Raw genomic sequence first — 22947 nt, 5'->3', positions numbered from 1 at the left:
AGTAAATGGGGCTCTCGGTATGGTCGTCGTGGGTCAGGGTGGCTCTAAATCCAATGCCCGGTGTCCTCATGAGATCAGAGTCGCAGACCCGTGATGGAGGCGGAGGCGGGAGGGCTGCGTCACAGCCCAGGGCACAGCCCCAGAGGCCAGGAGAGGCAGGACGGACCCTCCCCTGAGCCCCCAGGGGGAGCACAGCCCCTGCCGGCACCTGCGCCCTGGCTTCTGGCCCCCAGACCTGTTATTTCATCCAGCCCAGTGGTGACCGCTTGTTACGGCCGCCCCCGGACACGCATACAGGCCGCGGGACTCTTCAGCTCGGGCCCTTGGGGCCTAGTGGCTGCCTCAGGGACGGCCCTGCCACAGGGCTTCGAGGGCTCAGGAACAGAACCTTCCAGCAGCATCGTTGACGGCATCAGGGATCAGGCCTGGGCCTCACGGCTGTTTCCTGACAGACGCCCCTGATCCTGAAGCTGGGTCTGTGGGTGGCTCCCTGGACCCCAGGGCTGGCCCCGCCTGGTGCTGCTCCCCTGTTTGCAGGGGTCCCTGCTGGGTTCAAGCTGCGAGCCCCAGATTCTCTCTGACCCGGAGCAGGACACAGAGCCCCAGCCCCACCCCCCACCTGGACCTGGATCTCGGGCTTGGGTGGCTGTCAGGGGGTCCCCGGGGTAGTTCCAGCCACGACACAGTGGAGCCTGGGGGGCAGAGGATGCTGGGCTGGTCAGAGCTCCCCCTGCACGTGCTTCGTCAGACCAGCTGCACCTGCACCTGCACCTGCACCTGCACCTGCACCTGCCCCAGCCGCTGCCCAGGCCCAGGCCCAGGCCCAGGCCCAGTGAGTCCTCAGGCGCCGCGGGTGGGGCCGAGCATCCTCCATGCGCTGGAGGCCACAGCGAAGGCCCTGAGCTCACGCACAGACCCGGGAGCCCCCAGCCGGGGCGGGAATGCAGTGACACCAGGCGCCTCTATATGCCGGAAGGAAAAGCACGTAGGTCAAGGTGACCTGGGTCTCCTCCAGGTGACGCAAGCCGTTCCAGGCCAGAGGCTCGCAGCCGGGAGCAGCTGAGAAGGGCCCCCCCGTCCTTGGGGTCCCCGGGCTCCCCGGGGTGGGGTGGGGACTCCTCCGGCCGGGCTGATGGCTCTGGGGCCCCTCAGCCTCCTTGGGGGCTTCCTGGTGCTGAGGTCAGGCTGCGGGCAGGGAACGTAAAGCCCCTGCCCCCGCGGGGAGGACGGTCTCTGCGGCTCAGGGACCCTGAGCCCCCGGCCAAGGCCCCAGAGCAGGTGGCGCCCAACGCTCGGCCCCACCCACACCCCCATGCACAGCCCTGGGCTGTTCCTAACCCCACTCGGGCTGCCCCAGTCCAGGGCCAGGGCACCTCCCCATCCCTGTGCCCCACAGGCCCTGCTCCCGGCCATGCGGCTCTGGGCAGCCCCCACGCCCAGGGTGACCCCGTGGGATCCCCCCACCCAGTGGCGTCCGTCCAGAGCGCTGGGGTCAGGGGCCTCGTCTCACTCGTCTCCGTGGGTCCCGCCCTGGGACTCGGGGCCTCCACGGGGAACGCTGCATGCCCAGGATGGGGGGGGCCCCCGTGGTGCCCTGGGCGGGCTGGGCATGAAGATGCCGCGTCTTGTTACGGGTTTTACGGATGTTCCGAGGGTGTCCGCGGCGTCCGCGGGGCCCAGGCCCTTCTGAGCGAGGCCGAGTGGCCGCGGGGGTGGCCTGCCGTGGGGCCAGCTTTGGGTGGTGCCTTCCGCCTCGCGCTGGAGGCCAGGTTTGGGGGCGCACCACCTCCCCGCCCTGACCTCGCCTCGGCAGCTCCCAGCCCAGCCCTGGAACGTTCTCGTCTCCCAGGCTTTGCGAACAGCAGTGCCGTCGTGGTGCCGGTCCGGGTCAGTGACTCACCCAAGTGTTGTCAGCTGCTAATTACAATTAAATCTCTGATGAGCTGTTTCTTATCTTCCTAATTAAATAATTATGATTAATGGAGAGGACGGCACCTAACTCTGACACGTCTCGGGGAGAGTTCTGTGCGGCTGAGGCCCCGCTCGGGGTGGGAGGTCGCCGCGGAGGCTCCGGGCCGCGCGGCTCGCAGCAGAGCTGACCTGCCACCCTGGGGGGCTGCGGGGGGCTGGAGGGCCCGAGGACGGAGCCGCCGCCTCTTCTCAGTTGGCTGCAGCCCCCGCAGGAAGCCTGGCCCGGGCGCGGGGAAGTGTGCGCGGGAGGCAGCCCTGGGGCACGACCCCGCCCGCCCAGCAGCTCGTGGGTGCCCTCCTGGGTGCTCTCCCTGCGGGCTAGGAGGCGGGGGCTGGGTCACCGGGTGCTGAGTCAGGCCACCCACTCGGCCCCGGACCGGATGCTCGGGAGGGAGGGAGGCAGGAGGTCTAGCTGGACGCCCCTGGGCCGCGCTTCCTTCTGAGTCAGGCAGTGGGGAGCTCTGAGGCGCGTGGAAAGGGGCCTGAGAGCAGAGGCCCCTGCAGGGGTGTGACCGGCGGGGCCGTTCTCACATCTCCGCGTGACCCGGGACAGCTGCGCGTGAGTCATGGTCCCGGCCGGCCCCCTCTCCCCGCGGCTGAGGGTCACGTCCGCCTCTTCCCAGGCCCACCCTGGAGGCGGCCTGGTGCTGCTGGTCTCTCTGCGGCCTGGTGTCCCTGACGGGACCTGCTGCGCCGTCCGCCGCTGTGACCCGCGCACACCCCGGGAGCCACCCGAGCTGGGGCCCTTCTCTTGCCCCTCCCTGCCGTGGGGGGTCCCTTGGCCTCCCCTGCACCCGCGGCCTCCTGCACCCCAATCTTCCTCCTTCCGTGGCTCCCCGCTTCCTCGGAAGGCCCCACATGCAGAGACGGGGTGAGGGTGTCCAGGCCTGCACATGGTCCGTCTCTACAGGTTGTCTACCCAGCATCCTCATCAGTTTCACCCCTAAATTGATCATGCTTGGGGGGCCCCTGGGGGTGGAGCATGAAGGGGCATCGCCTGACCGGGCAGCCCTGGGGAGGAGCGTGATTGACAGGGGCACCCAGTGGCACCCACAGCTGCTGTGGGGGCAGGTCCCCAGGGCTGCTGGGCCAGGACCCCAGCCAGACGGGCTGCGCAGCCCTTCCACCGTCCAGCGAGGACCCCCACCCCGCAGGTCAGCCGGTGCACCGGGGCCGCAAGCTGCAGTGCTAGAACCTTCCCGGAGCCCCCAGAGGCTCTTCAGGAACCGCCTCTGGAGAAAACCTGCTCCGCCCGCGGGTCTGCAGACGGGGCGGGGGCAGACGGGGCGGGGGGCCGGGAGGGGCAGCCGGGCAGCTGGTGAGGGGCCGAGGGAAACAAGAGCCCTCTTCTCCTCCCGGGCCGCCCCACTTGGCTCTGGCTCAACTCACAGGCCAAATGCGAGACAGTAAATGCATTCAGTGGGGGACAAACGGCCCCAGCCCCCGCGCGGAGGTCGGGGGGGCCGGGGGTCCTGGGAAGGCCCCCCGGGTGGAGCTGCGGGAGAGACCCCGGGCCAGGTCAGCAGAGCCAGGTGGGGAGGGGTCCTCCCGGGATCGGGGCAGCGGGGGCTCCGCGGAGGGTCCTCCCTGCAGACCCTGCCACTGCGTCAGAAAGGGTGCTGTGATGGCGAGCAGCCCGCGAGCACCGTCCAGGGGGCTGTGGGCCTGGGGACAGCCCCTCAGATGGCCCGGGACGGCCCCTCCCTGTGGGCCGGCAGCTCCGAGACGCCAGAGAACGGGTGATGGACACGACCCTCCCCGGGCTGAGCAGTGGGAGCCAGAGCCGGAGGAGGACGTGGCTGTGCCAGGGGGCAGGAAGCCGCGGTGGCCCCTCGGCCCGGACCCCAGGCAGCAGCTGGCCCGTGTCGGGGCGTCGCTCCTGCGGACACATCGGGAGATGAGCTCTGTGGGCCCGGAAGGCAGCCTCGGGGGGCCCTGCCGACGCCGGGAGGTGGCCTGGGGACCCTGTCGTCTGGGAGGCCGGTGAGGCCCCGCCCGGAAGCGGGCCCGTGGACGCCAAGAGGTGGTCAGCGGGCGCCACGGAAGCCACCGCGGTGTGACATGTTACGGAGCACAGACACCGGGCACGTGTGGCCTCCAGGCAGACACGCGCAGAGCCTGCTGGGCTCGCCGGCCGGTCACCTGGGCAGCTCGTTCCCGGGCCGGTGACGAGGACGCATGGGCAACGCGGGGGCAGCTCAGCAGCTCGCTGGGTGCGTGGGGACAGGGAACGGGCTCCTTAGTGTCACCGCGTGCCACTTCCCCCCGGGGAAGGGGGCTGGGGTCCCGCAGAGAAGGAGGCCGGCCTGTGAGCCGTGAGCCCGTGTCCCGGGCAGGACGGTGGCCGCGCTGGCGGGCAGACCCTGTCCCAGCCTGCTCCGACCCCACAGCCGACCCCGCTGCGGGGACAAACAGCAGGCCACCCCGGGCCCAGCCGAGCCGGGGGACGGTTCCAGCTGGGACAGGACCCTGGCCGAGCCTCTGGCCCTCTCTGCTCAGGGGGATCGAGCGGCCACAGGGGCGGGAGGGGCCCGGGGAGGGCTCAGGTTCGAGCTCTGGGGCAGCTGAGGGAGGTCGTGGCCCGGCTCCCGGGGACACGGGTGGGCGGTGGGAGCGGAGGAGCCGCGGGGAACTGGCTGGGCCCTGGCCTGGAGGCCGCACGCACTGGCTCCCGTTGTAGCTCCTGGGACGGCTGCGGGTGGCCCCCTCGGGGGGAGGACGGGGCTGGAGGCGGGATCGGGGCCCTGGAGCTCGGGGTCCTGAGGCCGTGGCCGCCGGGGCCTGTTTCCAGGCGGAGGAGACAGGGGGGCCTGGCCGGCCACCAGCATGACCCCCACTCCCAGGGGAGGTCCTGAGCACCCAGCCCAGTGTCCACCTTGGGGCACCGTCCAGCCTCGCAAAGCCCAAAGAGGCCTAGGTTGGGGCAGCGTACGGAAGGCCGCATCCTCACAGGCCGAGGGGACGGAGGGTCTGCCGAGGGCGGCGCAGCACGGCCCACCCCGGCCAGCAGCCTGCGCAGGCGGAGCTGGGGACACCGGGCTGCCACCGGGCGGCCGGGCTGCAGGCCCACGCGGCGGCTCCGCACCCTCCTTGCGGCCCCTGTTTGTCTTGGCTCCTGGAGCCCCGGGCCCCGTTTGTCGCCTCTCCAGCACGGTGGCCGCGCTCCCCAGGTAGGGTCCCCGTTGACGTGGATTTCTTCTGGAATCTGTAAACACACATCTGCCTCCGGTGCCAAGTAAGTGAAACCACATGGGATGGTTTGAAGCTTCTAGAAGCTTTTACACTGTAATAAAAACAGACGAGCTAAGCCCCCAGAGAGCAGCAGGCACAGAGCTGGGCCTAATTAGCCCCCGGCAGGAAGACGCGGAGCCACAGTGGGGTCAGGGGACGGGCCTGGGGAGCGGGCCCTCAGGGGGGAGGTCATGGGGAGCCAGAAATACCCTTTCCTCAGCGGCCAGCTTCCAGGCCACCGCCTCCAGGCAGCTCACCGGGCTCTTCCCGCCCCACAGCCCGCATCACCTCCAGGCTTGTGACCCGGAGCCGCTCATGCGGGTCTCCCCGGGGAAAGTGCAGGCAGGGGCCTCCCCCCGGCCTCGGGCACGACAGGGCCTGGCGGACCAGCGGCTCAGTCTGGGGCCCCCGGGGTGAGGCAGGCCTGGGGCGTCCTGGGGCCACAGGACCGGGGCTCTGTGCAGGCCGGCGGCTGCCCCCGCTGGGGAGACCGGCCCAGCCACACCGTCAGCCCGGAGTCTGGGTCTGGTGCCTCCCGGGCCGCGGCCCCACCTTCGGGTGTCCAGAGGCGCACGCATGGGCGCTGGGCAGGCCGCAGGCTGGGGCTTCGTTCCACCGACCCGGGTCTGCCTCTCACAGACAGGGGCGGCCCCCTGCGCCTCGGTCCCTGCCCCAGTGCTCACCCTGGGCCCGAGTACGGGCCGCCACGGCCCCGAGACCTACAGACGTGCTGTCCCATGGGCAGATGTGGACGCCCCGGCAACGCTCAGCTGGGCCCGCCCCAAGGGGAGGGCGGGTGGCCAGGGTCCCTCCAGCCCTGGGACCGGCTTCTCCCCGAAGCCCTCCAGTGTGGGGGGCCTGCTGTGGGTGCCGGGAGGGGCCTCGGGGCGTCTGCGCACGCCTGGGGCAGGGCCCAGCTCCCCCAAACTCTAGGGCTGCCTCCCTCCTCCCGCTTCTGCCCTCTGCTCGCCAGAGCAGGACTGGCTCTTGGCCAGGGCTCGGGGACCCCACCAGGCGGGGGGAGGTCACGCGGGTCTCCTGGGCCGGAGGAACCAACCCACTGTCCCCCAGCTGCGTCCCCCCTCTCTCCCTCCCCTGCCTCCTGCCCCTCCCCCTCCTCCCCTCCTCCCTCTCTCTCCCCCTCCCTCCCACTCCCCCTCTCCCTCCCTCCTTCTTCTCCCCCTCCCTCCCTCCCTCTCTCCTCCCTTCCTCTCTCTCTCCTCCTCCCTCTCTCCATCTCTCTCTCCCTTTTTTTCCCTCCCTCCTTCCCCCCTCCTTCCCTCCCTCTCTCCCTCCCTCTCTCTTCCTCTCTCTCCCTTTCCCTCCCTCCCTCCCTCCCTCCCTCCCTCTCTCCTTATTCCCCTCCCTCCTTCCCCTCCCTCCCTCCCTCCCTCCCTCCCTCCCTCCCTCTCTCCCTCCCTATCTCCTCCTCTCCAGCTGCCCCAGTGGCCTATGTAGTGAGCTGTCCTCACCACCCCTGTCCCCACCCCGGCTGCCCCCATGCCAGGGTGGCCTCTGCTCCCCAGCAGACAAGTCTGGCCATGGTCTGGTTCTTTCCGCTGGCCAAGGGTGGTGCAGGGCGAAGTGCCAGGGCCACAACAGGCCGGCCCCAGCTCCCTCCCCTCTTGGTCTCTGTCCAGCTTTGCAAAGAATAGAGCGGAAGTTCACATAGCCAGTGTTCAGTGGCATCATCAGTGCCCTGGGCCCTAAGGATGCAGCCATAAGGGCGGTCGTCCTCGCCCTGGAGGGGTAGGCAGAGGGTTTGTGGCTTTGCACCCAGCCCCTCTGAGGAGGCAGGAGCTCAGGGCCCGTTGTGGCCGAGGGACATGGGCAGAAGTGATCCGTGTCTACAGCGTGTGTGATGGGGCCTGGCCTGGGTCTGTTTGTGCAGCAGCCACGGGCCACGGGTTGAGGTGGAAGGACCTTCACGAACCCGGGTTCCAGGGCGGAGCAAAACAGCCCATAGCACTGTCCCCGCTAGGCTTGTAACCTATGCAAAAAATACATCTTTTTTAATCCCCTGGATGGAGGGGTGGTTCAAAAGTCTCAAAACAATCAATGAGAAACGTCGTCACAACAATAAGAGAAAGGATAGAAGCCATATGATCATTTACACAGATGCAGACAAAGCATTTGAAAAGTACAACATCCATTCATGATAAAACCCTCAACAAAGTAGGTCCAGAGGGAACCTGCCTCAACATAGTAAAGGCCGGGTAGGAAAAACCTACAGGGAACGTCGTACTCACTGGGGAAAATGGGGAGCTTTGCCCCCAAGATCAGGAACAAGACAAGGACGTCTTCTCTCACCATTTTTATTCAACATAGTACTGAAGTCCTAGCCACAGCGATGCTTTTTAAATTAAAAAACCTGACAGTTATTTATTTATTTTAAAATTATTATTATTGGGGGATCCCTGGGTGGCTCAGAGGTTTAGTGCCTGCCTTCAGCTCAGGGCCTGATCCTGGAGTCCCAGGACTGAGTCCCGCATCGGGCTCCCTGCATGGAGCCTGCTTCTCCCTCTGCCTGTGTCTCTGCCTCTCTCCCTCTCTCTCTATGTCTATCATAAATAAATAAATAAATCTTTAAAAAATTATTATTATTTGTTAGAGAGAGAGAAGTGGAGGCAAGCAGAGTGGACCTAGAGAACCCCAGAGGACTCCACACCCAGCACGGAGCCCGACATGGGACTCGATCTCACGACCCTGAGATCATGATCTGACCCGAAATCAAGAGTCAGAAGCTCAGCCTACTGAGCACCCCAGGTGCCCCTGAATGTTATTTATTTTAAATGTGTTCTTCAACACATTTGCCCAGGTTTAACCGGCTTGGCGTTTTACGGGACATGTTTGGTAATAACAGCATTGATTATAGTAACAAGATATTAAAAACAAGCCAAATTTTCAATGACACAGGAGTGAACAAAGGGCAAATCCAGCCACTAGCAAGCTGTGGAACCTTTTTAAATGACCAAAACGAGTCCAGCAATGTAAGAGGTGATTTCGTTTTCACATAAAACCTTCCTACTCCAAGTGACATATCTGAACTATCTCTCAATGGCAGATCGATAGTAACTTTTACCTTCTTTGCACTGCGCAAAACATCCGAGTTTTCTATTAAAAAGTATATATTCCTTTTAGAATCAGGGGAGAGAAAAACCCACTTCAGAAAAATAAGGAATGTGCTGGGACAACCAGATGTCCACCTGGGAGAGAATTAAGCTCCCCAACGTCAGGCAGAAAATTTAAGTCACGACGAACCACAGACTTAGGGCAAGAGCCGAAGCCACAGAACTCTTGGACAAAAATATAGGAGTAGATCTTTGTGCCCTGGAGTTGGCAACAATTTTTTACATAAGACACCAAAAGCACCTGAGGCAAAAGGAAAAAATAGATACATTGGACTTCATCAAAATGAAAGACTTGTTCTGCAAATACCACCATCCAGGAAAAGAAGAGACAACCCACAGGTGGGAGGAACGTATTTTCAAATCACGTATCTGAGAAAGGACTTGGGCCCAGGATACAGAAGCAACTCTCAGAACAACAAAAAGATGAATAAGCGAACTAAAAACTGGGCAAAGAATCAGAATAGACATTTTGCCAATGAAGATGCACAAATGACTAATAACCACATGAAGAGGTGCTCAATATCACTAGCCATTAAAGAAATGCAAATCCAAACCACGGCAGGTGCCACTTCCTGCCCAACAGCATGGCCACGGAACAGACGGACAGTAACAAGTGTTGGCAGGGATGTGACCAAACTGGAACTCTCAGATACTGTTGATAAGGAGGTGAAATGTAGCTGCTTTAGAAAATGTGTAAGTTCTTCCAAATCTTAAACAAAGAGTTATCCTATGACCCAGCGTGTCTATGCCTAGGAACACCCCCCCCCCAACGTGGAAACATCTCCACAAACGTTTACGGCAGCGTTATTCATAATATCCAAGAGGTGGAAACAACCCAGTTGTTCCCCAGAAAATGAATGAGTGAATAGAATGTGCATCAAACAGCGTGTATTATTGACAATAAAACACATCTTCACCGTGAATGAACCCTGAAAACCTGCTAAAGAAAGAAGATGGTCATGGAGAACCATATAGTGCATGATTTCGTTCATATGTAATGTCCCAAATAAGCAACCCCGTGGAGATGGAAGGTGCATTAGCAGGTGAAGCGTATAGTTTGTTGATTGTATCTCCATTGTCAGACAAAAATAAGACATAAAAGAACAGAGACATGGACGGGGAGGGAGGTGACGCCCACCTGTGAGTCACTACTATGCTCCAGATACGAGCCACAGGTTTTACGCGTACTGGCTTATGCAGGCCTTGGCACACCTGTGGGAGTGGGCATGACAACCTCATTTTAACTCTCATCTCAGTGTCCAGAGAGGTAGGACCTCAAAACCCACAGTGGCTGAGCCCAGGAAGCCCAGCTCTGCCTGATGTCTCAGCCCACTTACCCCTGTTCACTACTTCCACAACTGCCCTGGTGTCAGGACTGGGCAGGCGGTGATGTCAGAACCCATGCTTAGTACGCACCATGTGCTCCTCCTGCCAGGGTCACTGTAAGAGAACATCTCAGGGCTCCAGGCACAACAGGCTGGGACCACGGGCTCCAGAGAGAGAGCCCGACTGAGACCTGTGTCCCCCCGGGGTCCCCGACATCACTGTGTAGTTTCCCAGGCACCACTACAGTCCCTCAAAGCCTTGAACCCAAGATACTGCCTTGTGCTATGGCATGTGGCCTTGTCGCTCTCACCTGCATTCATTACTGACTACCTCCTCAGGGCTGGGACGGGGACAATCAGAGACAGCTTCAGCCCTCACAAATCCTACATCCGACCAGGTCGGGGGTAGGTGCTAAACACCTTTCACAGGATGTTCAGAGTGCTCTGGGAGAACAAAGGAAGGGGGATGGACTGCTTGGGAAGTCAGAGCAAGCTCCATCTGCCAATCTGTTTATCTACCTGTCAACTCATTTACTCATCTGTCCACCCATCCATCCAGGCATCCACTCACCCACCATCCATCCATCCGTCCATCCACCCATGCATCCATCCATCCATCCATCCATCCACCCGCCCACCAACCCATCCATCCACCCATGCATCCATCCATCCATCCATCCACCCGCCCACCAACCCATCCATCATCCATCCCTCCCTCCATCCAACTGTCCCTCCATCCATCATCCAAAACTGTTTATAGAGCTCCTTTCACCCTCACTGCTCTTGCTGGGGCTTCATCACAGAATAAGACACATTTTTTTTAAAAAAAAGATATTATTTATTTATTCATGAGAGACACAGAAGGAAAGGCAGAGACACAGGCAGAGGGAGAAGCAGGCTTTCTGAGGGGAGCCTGATGCAGGTTTCAATACCCAGACTGGGATCATGCCCTGAACTGAAGGCAGATGCTCAACCACTGAGTCACCCAGGTGTACCAGATTAAGACAAATTAAATCAATTCTTTTCTAGATCTTACTGCCTAATGCATGTAATGTAAAGCAAACATGTAAAATAATTTTACATACAGAAAAGTGCCACAAGGAAAATAAAACAGAATAACAAGTGATAAAGTCTGGCAGCCAGCGATGGCGTCTCTGGGGAAGTGGTGTTTGAGCTGAGGTTCACATGAGGAGGAGCCATCCATGTGAAAGTCCGAGGGAGGGGAGGGTCCAGGCAGAAGAGCCAACACATATGGAGACTGAAGGCAGGAATGGACTTGGCTTGTTGGAGGGAAGGACAAAGGTCCGTGTGCCCGGGACTCAGTGATTTTGAGCCAAGGGGATATTTGTACTGGGTATCAAAGAACGAGAGCTTGACAGGCAGAGAAGGGCTTGGGAACAGCATATGTGAAACCAGGAGAAGTGAATGGAACTGGTGTTCACCTAGTAGGACCAGGCACTTTAAAAAAAAAAAAAAAAGATTTATTTATTTATTTATTTATTTATTTATTTATTTATTTATTTATGAGAGACAGAGAGAGAGAGAGAGAGAGAGAGAGGCAGAGACACAGGCAGAGGGAGAAACAGGCTCCATCCTGGCAGCCTGACGTGGGACTCGATCCCGGGACCCCAGGATCATGCCCTGGGCCAAAGTTGGCCTTAAACCGCTGAGCCACCCGGCCTGCCCGGGACCAGGCACTTCTAAATGTTCTTTCACAGAGGGGAATAGATAGCCAGGAAATCCCTGGAGAAGACGGAGGGGTGTAGTCTACCAGACGCAATACACGTTATAAAGCTCCTTGGATTAAACAATGTGGCGTTAGCTCATTTATAGACAAATAGGACGTGGAATAGAGCAGAAAACCCAGAAACGGGTCCACAGCCTGTGAAATGTGGTCAACGTGGCTTCTCAAGTGAGTGAGGAGGTCGATGGCTTTGGGACACCTGGAGAACCACACTGGACCTACTCCTCACAGGGATGCCCGCGCGTCTGAGCGGAAACCATGCAAGTGTTGGGAAAAGCCTGCATGACTCCTTTTACAACCAAAATCAGGGAAAAGCTTTGGTAACTATGACTCCAAACCCGAAAGCAATCAAGCAAAGATGAATAAATTCGCCTACTTAAAATTAAAACATTTCTACGATGAACGACACCATGAGCAAGGTCAAAAGACACACAAAATATTTTCAGCCAACATCACAGATGCAGGGCTCAAGTCGCTAACACAGAAGAAGGTCCAGCGACCTGTAGGAAAACGGGCGGACGTTATCAGCAGTTTGTAGAGAAGAACAGGCACACGGGGCCGGGCGGCCACCTCCACCATGGGTGGGAAATGTGGAACAGAACCACGGACCAGGTGGGGACGCAGGGTGTGCCCTCCTGGGGACCCACGAGGCCTGTGGAGCCCAGGCCACACGCACCTGGGCATCAACCACGCTGCAGGTGTGCCCAGGACACGCCGGGAGAACACACCCCGCACACGCCCCAGGGCCTTCGCTGTGGTTGTGCGGGCGGGAGCGGAGACTGAGCACTCCCAGATGCCCGTCACAGGAGGTCCGCTGACGGCGTTCTGGTCACGTCCACGGAAGCGGGGTGCGGCCGTGGGGGGCCCCAGGGACAGTGTGAGGGCCCGTGTGCGGTGACATTAGGACAGAGCGGGACAGTGTGTGCCGAGGAGGCTCCAGAAAGGGTTTGTGGGCGTGCATGTGCTTCCTGTGCTTTTCTCTAAGAGAACAGGTGCAGGGATAAAGCCCGAAGGGATGGAAATGGCTCTTGGGGAGGGGGAAGGGCCCTGGGAGGAGGGGGTGCGTGTGGGAGGCGGCTTCCGTGACCGCCGCACGCAGGCCCCTCTCTCAGGAACCCTGAAAATGCTTTGCTAAATGAGATCACAAAGAAGGTGTCCCCCTGATGAAGTGCTGGAATCGAGGGGAGGTCCGGAGCCAACGACCAAGAAAGAATCCTTGAGACGTGTTTGGTGCAAAACGGTGGTTTTATTAAAGCACCGGGGATGGGACCGGGGGCGGGAGAGCAGCTGCCCCGGGCTGTGAGGGGAGGCCGACGATATCCCCGGGAGTCGGGAGGGGTTTGGGGGCAGCGTGCCCTGTAAGGGATTTTGGAAGCAAGGTCTCCAGCACCTTGAGGGGACCTGCTATTGTTGGGACAAGGTCACTTACTGCCGCCCAATAAAACCTGAGTCCGGAGACCCTTCAGATGTGTATCCGTGGGCTGCGTGCTCGGGGAATGATCTCCAACATGTATCTTGGGGGTTTAGAGATAAAGGGAAATTTCTAGAGCAATTTTTATATGTTAAAGTAGACTCACAGGGTCCTGGGGGCGGGCTAAGGGGGCCCTTTGCCCTCAGCGAAGTACGAACATCGAGGCAGTTGAGTCCAGAGAGGAAGGTCCCTGTGCCTGTTTCCAGGACTTGTCCCTGTGCCGCCCGGGCTGTGCCGTGTCCCCAGCCAGCCCTGTGTCCCCCCCGTCAGCTACGACTCCGAGCGACGGGCCCGGCTGCTGCTCAGACGGGGGGCGAGAAATCTTCGCGTCGCCCCGAGAAAGCAGTATTCAGAGTGAGGCCTTTTAGTGGACTATGTTCTAAGGCCAAAAAGCATCTTAAAATGTTCTGCTAAGCAAAAAAGAATAACAGGAGGAGCAGAGTAAGGAGATCTTATCTTCCCTGACGGAAACGGCAAGAACATCACAAACCGCCCCCGCCCCCATTTATCTGAATCCGCTCCCAGGCCGGGCGCAGACAACACAGGAGCTGGGACGGTCCCGGGGGTCACCCTGGCGACCCCGAAGCAGGCCGGGGGGAGGCAGGGGCCTCTGGAGGGTCCTGCTGGCTCTGCGGTCCTCCCCCGGGGGCTGCGGGCCTCTAGGTGGGTGGGTGAGCCAGGAGGCGGCCGGACGCTCGAGGGGGTCCAGGACGGGCAGGAAAGACCCCACGGGGCTTCCTGGCTCGGGCCTGGCTCAGGCTGGGGCCCCTCAGGCGTCCGGCCCCTCAGGCTGGTCCTCGCCGCCCGTCCCAGAGCCCGACCTGGTCTAGACAACGGGGAGCACCCGTGGGGCACCTGCAGGGGACGGGGGAGGGCTGGGGGGGGAGGGAAGGAAGCAGCTGATGCTCCCGGTGGGTCTATGCTGAGCCTCCGCGGACGCCCATTTTCCAGAGGTGGAAACAGAGGATGGGGCCTGGGCACTCGGCCGAGGCTGCCAAACCAGTGAGCCCGTGGTGGGGGGCACCTGAGCCAGGCCGAGGGGCGCTGAGGGTGCGAAGACCCTGCTCACAAGCCTCCCCGTCAGGCCTGGGGGCCAGCTGCCCCGGCCCCCCGCAGGCCAGCTCCCCCCAAACCGCAGATGCTGCCCGAAGCTCAGCTCACGGCGGCGGAAATGATGACAGGTGCCACGGCCTCCAGGCCGCCTGTCAGTGACACCAGCTGCCGCCCGTCAGCAGCCCGCGCAGGGCCCCCGCTCCAGGCCAGCCCCGCCCCCGCCAGGCCCCTTCCCGGTGGTCGGGCTCCCCCCGCCAGCTGGGGCAGCTGCTGTGGCCCCGGGGTCTGGCTGGACGGGAGCCCGCTGGGAGCGAGGTGAATCACCCCGAGAGCCAGGCCGCAGGTGCTGGGGCGCCCGGGAAGGGAAATAGCTCTCGCTCCTTGGATGTCGCAGGCTTCCTGGAGGAGGCGTCTGAGGAATGGGCGGGAGGGCCAGGGGGCAGCACAGGGGCCTACAGGGGTCGACTGGGGTGTGAGGCCCACCCGGGCCGCCGGGTGGAGGTCGGGGCGAGGCTGGACGGGAGACCCAGCCCCAGCAGGTCGTTCTGGGACACCTCGTGGGAGGCCCAGGAGCCTGGGCTGCAGCAGCTCGGGTGGGGGGCGTGTCTCGAAGGTTCTGGGTGTGAATGGCCCTTGGGGAGCTCGGGAGTGGGAGGGGGCCTAGCAGGGGTGAGACGGGGCCTCTCCCCCAGCCTTGCCTGGCCCTGGAACGTGGGTCCCGTCGCTAACCTCTAGCTGATTCAGGGCGTCCTTTCCTTCTGAGTGAGGCCCCGGGAGGCCCGATGAGGCCGTGGGCCCTGCTGTCCCCCAGCGGGTGGGCCCGACCTGGGGCTGCTGCCGGGGCTTCTCCCCCGGGGCGCGTTACCAGAGACGCCGCGGTCCCCGCCGTGCAAATTGAGCTTCTGAACACTCGGTGACAACCGCAGCGCCCGTGTTCCCTTTGCCATCCCTGTGCCTGGCCCTGCGCCCTACACCCCGGCTGCCGCGGGGCCTGCTGCGTGGAGGGGGCTCGGCAGCCCCGGCCACGGGGTCACGCAGCCCTGCACGCGGGGTCGGGACGCTCCCTGGGGGCCGGCGCCGGCAGCAGCCGCCGCTTGTAGCTGGTTGAGGGCGGCCAGGCTGGGCCAGGCGGGCGCGGTGACCCGGTCAGGGGCCGCCCCGCGCTCTCGGGTGGGGGCGAGGACCGAGAAGGAACAGCCCTTGGCCGGGCGGGGGGTCCAGGGCCGGGGAGGCTGTCTGAGCCCGGGTGACTTGCCACCAGCCCCCCAGGCCTGGCCACCGGGAACCAGCCGTGAGGGGCGCGGCGGGGCCTGAGGGTGGCGGCTGGAGCCACAGGCCGGGGCCCAGGGCGGAGGGGGGCGATGCTGCGGGGTGTCCGCCACCTTCCTGCTGCTGCCGGCCACTGCGGCCCGTGTCTCCCCAGCCCCCCGCCCACCGGCGGTCTTGTCTGTGCTGTGGCTGGAGGGGGGACCCCCGGTGGCCTCACGGGGGGCAGAGACCCTGGCCCTGGAGCTCCTGGACGCTGCGGGGCCACTGGAGGCCCTCGAGTGCCAGAGAACTCAGAAGCCTTTTGTGTTCAGGGGTGACGCCCAGCACGACCCCGCTGGCTGGGGGACTTGGCTTCTGTTTCCGGGACGTGAGGGACGTGCCAGCACGAGGGTCTCAACTCACCTGCTCAGAGGCTGGGTCCTGTGGGTCCCCACCCGGGGGTGCACCTCCAGCATCCCCCCACGGGGCCCCGAGGGCTCAGCGCTGCAGGTGTCCGTGTGTCCTGCAGAAGGGGGGGCAGTCGGAGCCGCGGGTGCCCGTCTGTGTCGGGGGCTGACTGGGTGGCTGCTTACCCGCCTCTGCCACGGGGTCGGAGTGCGGGACAGGTGCGGGGCATCCTGGGTGAGTCCCGGCTGGGCTGCTTCTGGGCTGCGGGACGTGGGGAGGACGTTTCACCCCCCTGGGGGCAGCTCCCTCTCCGGGTCCCATGAGGGTGCGTCCTGCGCCCCACCGGGCAGGTTGCTAAGTGAGAGCACTGCACAAATAGTGGGCGCCAGGCCTGCACACAGAGCGCCCGACTCAGGGGGCCCCTGTCTGTGCTGCGCTCGGGCCAGGGGACCCGGGAGCCATCGTCAGGAGCCACCCCGAGTCCCGGGGACACAGAGTGCCCACTGGGCGAGTGCCACAGGCGGCCTGAGGGCAGGGGGACGGCCCGCGGTGCCAGCACGCCTTCTACCCGCCACGGAAACAGGTGTTCTTTCTCCGCTCGGGCGGCCCTGGGACCACCGTGTCCCCCCCAGGGGCACCCCCCGCAAGCCGGGGCTCGGCCGGCGGGCAGAGCAGGCGGCTGGGCCTTCCCTGGGCTGCAGCCGCAGGTGGTTGGGGCGCCCCATGTGCTGCCTGGAGCTTGAGCGCCCTCTGCTGCTGCCACGGGCGGAGGGGCGCCCCGAGGGTCCAGGGATCCCCCCAGGAAGGCCTTGAGAACCTGGGCGTCTGGATCAGAAACCGAGGGGCGCCGGCCACTGCGGGGGAGCGAGCGGCGTGGGACCCCGTCAGACCCCGCCCCTGCGCCCCCTTCACCCCCTTCACCCCCAGCTCCTTTCTGGGAGCCCCTGACCCTGCACGGAGCTGCTCTGGGCGGTGTGAGGGCTGTTCCCCCAGAGACAGGTGCGCCCCGGCTCCCGGCCGCGCCTGAGTGCACGTGTGTGCAGGTCACCCCCATCCCTCGGGGTGAGCAGAGCCCCCCCCGACCTCCCGGAAACCGCTAGGACAGGCGACGTGGCGCACGCGTCCCCAAGAGCAACACGCAGGCCTGCGGGTGCCCATCAGGTGTGACCTAAATTGGGAAGGCCCCCCCGAGGACAATGGGGCCGCCCCGCAACCCCCGTCAGCCAGGACAGCAGGTTCCTCGGGGCCGGAAACTCTCCCGGTTTGCTGTGACCCTGGCTCATGCTCCTAATAAGTGATATAGGCACGAAGGGGGGGCAGGGAGAGCTGGGGGGCCACGGAGGGGCCCCTGACCCCTCCTGCCCTCTCCTGCCCCCTCACCAGCCGGCCACTCCAGGACGTGCCACCGTCACGGGCTCTGCGTCCCTCCCATCTTCTCAGAAAGCAGCAGTAAACTCCCCTAGACACGCGACGGGGAGGAGGCGTGCTCTCCTGAGCTCCAGGCCTGTGTGGGGACCAGGCCCCCGTGGGTGCAGGCCCGGCTCGTCTGTGGGGTGGGCATCGGGTTCTCCACGCACGCTTCCCCCTCATACAGCTGCCGCCACACAGCCCCCAGGCAGGTGGCACCCGGGAAAGGGACATCGGGCTTGGCCAGCGACATGCCCCAAGGGTCCCTGGCTCCGCGAGGGCTGGCTCTGCGCTGCTCAGCGATGTCCGCGGCCGGGACCGTGCCGGCGCCCAGGAGGTGCCTGTGGTCCTGATGCACGTGTCTGCAGAGCCAGGGGCTCCATCCCGCCCCTCAGCTCTCGCTGGCGTCCATCTGAGCAAGGGCACGGCCGCTCGCCCGCCCTCCACAGCAAGGAGGGCCACGGGGGGCCAAGGAGACCCCGGAGCCCCTCTGGGTGCCCAGCCGTCGTGGGCCCCCGGGGGGCTCGGGTGCAGCAGGGACACAGAACGCATGGCTCCCCCGAGCACCCTCTTCCTTCCCCGGATGTGCCAAGGGCGTCACCTCTCCTTTGGGGACCGCCTCGCTGGGACGAGAGGCAGAGTGGCCGCAGGGGTTTGGGAGCATGGGGATCCCCAACAGAGAGCAGCCCTTCCACCAGGGACTCCGGGACGTGGGGGGCCCCACTGGCAGCCGCGGACCAAGCCCTCGGCGCCAGCGTCCTGCGGTCCCCTCATCCAGCCCCCGCCCGAGGGGAGCGTTCGGCTCAGCTACCACCTGGATGCCCCGGGATGCGGTTTCCATGGAGAAGGCGCCGCCTTCCTTCTGACCTGCCCCCCCCCCCCCGAAGAGAGGCCCCTCTCCCACACCCCGCGGCTTCGGAACCAGAGGGGTCTGGCTCGCTCCCAAGGCCCCTCCTCATCTGCACGTCTCCGCGCTTGAATGAGTGAAGCCAGCTGTTCTCGGGGCTCGTGCCACCGCCCGGCCAAGCCTCACCCCTCCGACTGGACGCCTTCCAGGTCGGCGCAGCACTGCTCCTCCCTGGGCCCTGGGCCCCTGCTCCTAGGCCCCTCTGCGTCCCGCCTCCTCCTGCCATCCCAGGTGGCCTCTTTGGGCCTGACCCCCGGCCTCCAGCACCCTCACCTCTGTGGTGCTCTCCCTCCCGAGAACCCGCTGCCACCCGGGGTGCCCACTGCTGACGCGTCGCTCTGCCTGGGAAGCCGGGCCCTCCTGGCTCACGGGCTGCTTCCCATCTGTGGCTTCCTCCCCGCCAGCCTGCGCCCCTCGCCACGACCACCCTGCTTCATGTTCCGTGTCAGCCAAGTTTCGTGTCTCTTTGCTCAGGTCCACTGGGAAAAATCATTCCAACCACTTGCCCGGAAAACATACCCACTCAACTGTGGCGGTGGCTTCCCGCTGTCACCCCTGCTGCCAGCAGCCCTGGTCACCCCTGCACTGGTGGCCTCACGCCGGCCCTGAGGACCCAGCTACGCCTCTTCTATAGGTTGTCACAGACCCCGCTGCTCCTCCACCTGCAGACACTGCCCATTCTGCCATCTAAGAAATGGGCAGGTGCTCTTTGGGGGAATCTGGATCCTACGCCTGTACCCCCGCTGCGAGGAGTTTAGGATGGAGGAAGATGAATGAACCTTTGGCCGTATTAATGACCCCGTCTATTTAGTAAGGAATCAAACACGGCGGATCCGATGTAAATTGTTATCACGCTTCCCAGGAGAATATCTGTAATATGCCTCTGCGCCATGTGTGAAACTCTAGGCCTCGGAGCAAAGTAGCTGGACCCGTTTCCCCACATCCTCACTGGTGTCTTGTGGGCGCTGGATGTGAGCTCTGCAGAGGGGTTTCTGGAAGCTGGACCAGAAACTCTTCACCCACCAGCCCAGAGAGGCAGTGTGCATTCTCGCGTGCACCTGGACCCCGGGTGGAAAAATCTTTCCTGAGAAACCGGACGCCAGCCCACTCCACGGACACATCAGGGGATACAGATTCACACCACATGGAATCCTAAGCTAAAAAGTTACCGTTTAATGAGCCCCGGGCCCGTCCTGGGTGTCCGGCATGAACAGAAGCGGAACCAGGCCTGAGGCACGCTCACCCCGCCCCGGCCCAGGGCCTCCCACGGCACGCGTGGGGTGGGCCTTCCCCGGGAGTGTGCATTCACCCAGACGGGCCGGATTAGCACGCCTACGAACTTCATCAACTGAAGCTCCCTGAAAGGAAACATAAAATTCAAAATGAATAGATGGAAAATGAATGAACTGCAATCCTAGGTAAAGAACCGGATTTGAGGAGGAACCAGAGCAACTTCTAGAAATGACCACATAGATATTTGGAATTTAAACTTCCTGTGACACTTAAACAGCAAATTAGATTCAGTCAAAGAGAGAATTCATGAACTGGAAGACAGAGTTGCCCCCCCTCCCCGGCCCGCCCAATTCATGTTGAAGTTTTGACTCCCAGGACTTCAGAAGGTGGCTGTATCTTTGTACAGAGTCTTTAAAGGGTCAGTAAGTGAAAATGAGGTCGTTGGGGGTGGGTCCTACTCCCGTAGGACTGGTGTTTTTATTAGGAGAAGAGATCAGGACACAGACATGCACAGAGGGACACTCGTGCGAGGTCACAGGGACAGGACGGCCGCCTGCGAGCCCAGGACAGGGCTCAGGAGGAACCAGCTCTGCCGAGCCCTGAGCCTGGTGGCCTCCGGGATGGGAGCCTCCAGGGTAGGGAGACCGTTCATTTCTGCTGCTCCAGCTGCCGGGGCTGCGGCACTTTCCTCGGAGCAGGACACAGGAGGGAGGACAAGCTGAAGGAAGGAGTACAGGCGCAGGGCTGGAGCAAGTCTGGGAGGCGCATCACCTACCCCAGGAGCCCCGAGGGAGGTGCTCACAGCCGAGGGAAGGGAGGTGTGTGTGCAGGCGGCGCACACGCGTGCCCAGGAACCCACGGTCAGGAATCCTCGTATTGGAGAGGCACACGGGGCTGGAGTGGAGCACATAGACCTACGTCCCGGCCGGGTATACTGCGTGCCGGTGCTGTGAACCCCCCGGAGCAGCACCCACCACCACCTCTTGGCCTTTCTCCCCCTTCCTGGTCCACGGTGGACACGTGCTGTGCGTGACCATGTGAAGCGGGCTGTGGGGCTGTATTTCCTCCCGTGAGAGCCCCGTGCTGTGGCCAATTCGGCCTCGGGTCAGCACGCGTCGAGTCTGTGCGTGCATGTGGATCGCTGCCTGTCACCTGCTCTTTCCCCTGTGGGCGCGTTTTATCATTTCATCAACAATTGAATAAATGCAAAAGGCGACTCACTGCAGCGCCCTTGGGCTCGCGGCGTCTCCTTCTCGGGCCTCTCCCCGGCTTCCCGCCCTGCAGACCTGCCTCCTCCCATCTCTTCTCCCCTCATGAGCTGCCTGAGTGTGTGTGTGTGTGGGGCCACATCCCGACAAGAAGGGGACCGGCCTCGTGTCTTTTACTGCCATCGGGGTGCTGACAGCTCGACAGCACACGGGCCCGCCCCGGCCGCCCTCCCGAGTCCCCCCCGCCGCCCAAAGACCAGTTCTTCTCCTGTGTCCTGTGCTCCGGGACAGAGCACCAGCATCCTAGATGCCCTGCCAGGAGCCAGGCAACTTGCCCGCTGTCCCTCAGGCACCACCCACCTCCCACCCACCGGGTGCCCCGTGGAACTGATGGGTCTCAAAGCCTCTGTTGCTTGGTCCCCCAAAAGCAGGGCCTGTGAGGGACCCCTCCCAGGCTGGCGACATGAGCCTTCCAGACACTGAGCTCTGGCTAAAGATCCAGAGACTGATTCTGGGAGCAGATCTCCGTTTCCCGTCACAGCCCCCGGCGCCCCGGGCCGTGGCGTGGGGCCCTCCGAGTACCGTGGGGCCCGGCCCAAACAGTCGGGAAGCACGGGCCCGCGGCGGCAGAGGTTTTAGTTATTTCTGCTTTGTAAAACAAAACAAAACAAAACAAAAAATGCAAACACATTACTGTGAGGAAATAGAACAAAATGAAAAAGTTCTCACTAGGAGGTAGGATTATGGTTAATGGTTATTTTCTTTAAAAATTTTTTGTTATTCAGTAATAAGTGTACATGACTTTCACAAAGGAACAAAATATTTTCCCCAAAGGCATCTGTGTGTAGACGAGGTAACCCCCCAGCTCTGTTGGGCAGAGACACGGGGAAGGGTGGGGAGGAGCCAGGTGTGCGGCTGGCCTCAGCCCTGCCCGGCCTCCCTGCTCCACCCCTGCAGCTCTTCTCCCCGACGACGAGCCCCCCATGGCAGGCGTCAACTCCTCCTGGAGAGGTCGGCCGTGCCCGAACCATCTGGTGCTGGGGGGCGGGGGTGCCGCCGATGGGCCTCACAGGAGCCCGTGCCCCCAGCGCTCTCCCCTCTGCAGCCGACCACCCAGCCCGCCTCCCCCTGAGCCCGGGAAACTCGTAGGGGTGCAGGCGAGCCCTCACCCGTGTCCGCAGCCGCCTCTAGGGAGCCTTGGGACTCGCTGTCTGCAGACTCAGCCGAGGCCAGGTCAGGAGCAGCGCCTCTGGCTGGAGGAGCCTGCACCTGCGGGCCCCACTGAGGTCCCCACTACGTGCGCTTGCCACGGCCCTGGCCTTCCTAGACGTGGGGGCCTGGGCCCATCCCACAGCCCTGCGGCCCCTCAGCCTCCTGGGAAAACTGGACAAAGTTACCACCAGGGCTCGCAGGCCTGCGTGACGCTGCTGTGGGCAGGCTCCTGCGGGACCCACGGCCGTCCGTCCAGGGCCGGCTCACCCCGGGACCCCGCGGGGCCATCCCCTCATCCTGCTCTCGAGACTTCGTCCCCGTGGAAGGGGCAGGTGCTTCGAGGAGGGAGGGGCTGCAGAGGCCTAACCCCCGGGGCAGAGATCCGCGCCGCCTCTCAGGAAACACCCCCCTCACTGCACCTTCCCGTCTGGGGGACCCCCTGAGGGTCCTTGCCTGTCTGTGGCTTTCCTGAGCATCACCCCCCAGTGTGTCTCCTAGGAGCTGCTCAGTCTGACCCACACTGACCTCAGACCTGGGGTGTGTCCCTCACAGGGGACTTCAGTCCACCCACCTCAGCTCCCACCTGGCCCTCAACCCCACCTGACCAGCTCCTGGGGTGCTCCCCCCATCTGAGCAGGTGCTGGGATGCTCCCCCCATGAGCAGGTTCTGGGATGCTCCCCCCATCTGAGCAGGTGCTGGGGTGCTCCCTCCCATGAGCAGGTCCTGCAATGCTCTCCCCATCTGAGCAGCTCCTGGGATGACCCCCCCCGCCGTGAGCAGCTCCTGGGGTGCTCCCCTGCCTCTTGCTGCCTGCTGTGTCTGGCCCAAGGCTTCGTCCTGCAGCACCTGCAGGCCCAGGGCTCCGTGAGGCGTCGCGTCTCTTTGTTGCCAGCAGCCCTGGGCGCTGCCTCTGCGGACTCAGCACGTCCTCAGCTCGGGACCTGCCATGGCCATCAGAACCGCGGTGCTGCTGGGCCACTGCTCCACGGCCCTGTGCACTTCGAGGGCCCCCCAGTGCTGGAGTGTGGGGCTGCACCCAGCCCTGCAGGCCCCTCTGCCCCCACCTGCCTGAGCTGTGTGCCTCAGGACGGAGGTGTCCCCTCAGGGCCAGGCCTCCCTCCCAGCTACATGGTCCCAGGCTCTGTGGCCTGGGAGGCGACCTAACTCCTGCCCAGGGGGTGTCGGTCTCTGTGGGCAGCAGGATGCCCCCCGGACCCCCCTTGCTGTCCGTGTCTCTGGACCACATCCCCTGGGGGCAGGAAAGCTGGAGGCCAGAGGATGGGCATCTTCCCAGCCCCCTGAGCCAGTGTGAGGAGGAGGAGCCAGCGCCTCCGGCACAGCGCAGCCCTGGACGGTCCCTGCACCTCCCGCTCCGGGCCGGGTCCGCGTCCGGGCCG

The sequence above is a fragment of the Canis aureus genome, chromosome 24 (genome assembly GCF_053574225.1).
Source record: "Canis aureus isolate CA01 chromosome 24, VMU_Caureus_v.1.0, whole genome shotgun sequence".
Taxonomy (NCBI): domain Eukaryota; kingdom Metazoa; phylum Chordata; class Mammalia; order Carnivora; family Canidae; genus Canis; species Canis aureus.
The sequence above is the reverse complement of the archived record's forward strand: the minus strand, read 5'-3'. Positions refer to the sequence as shown.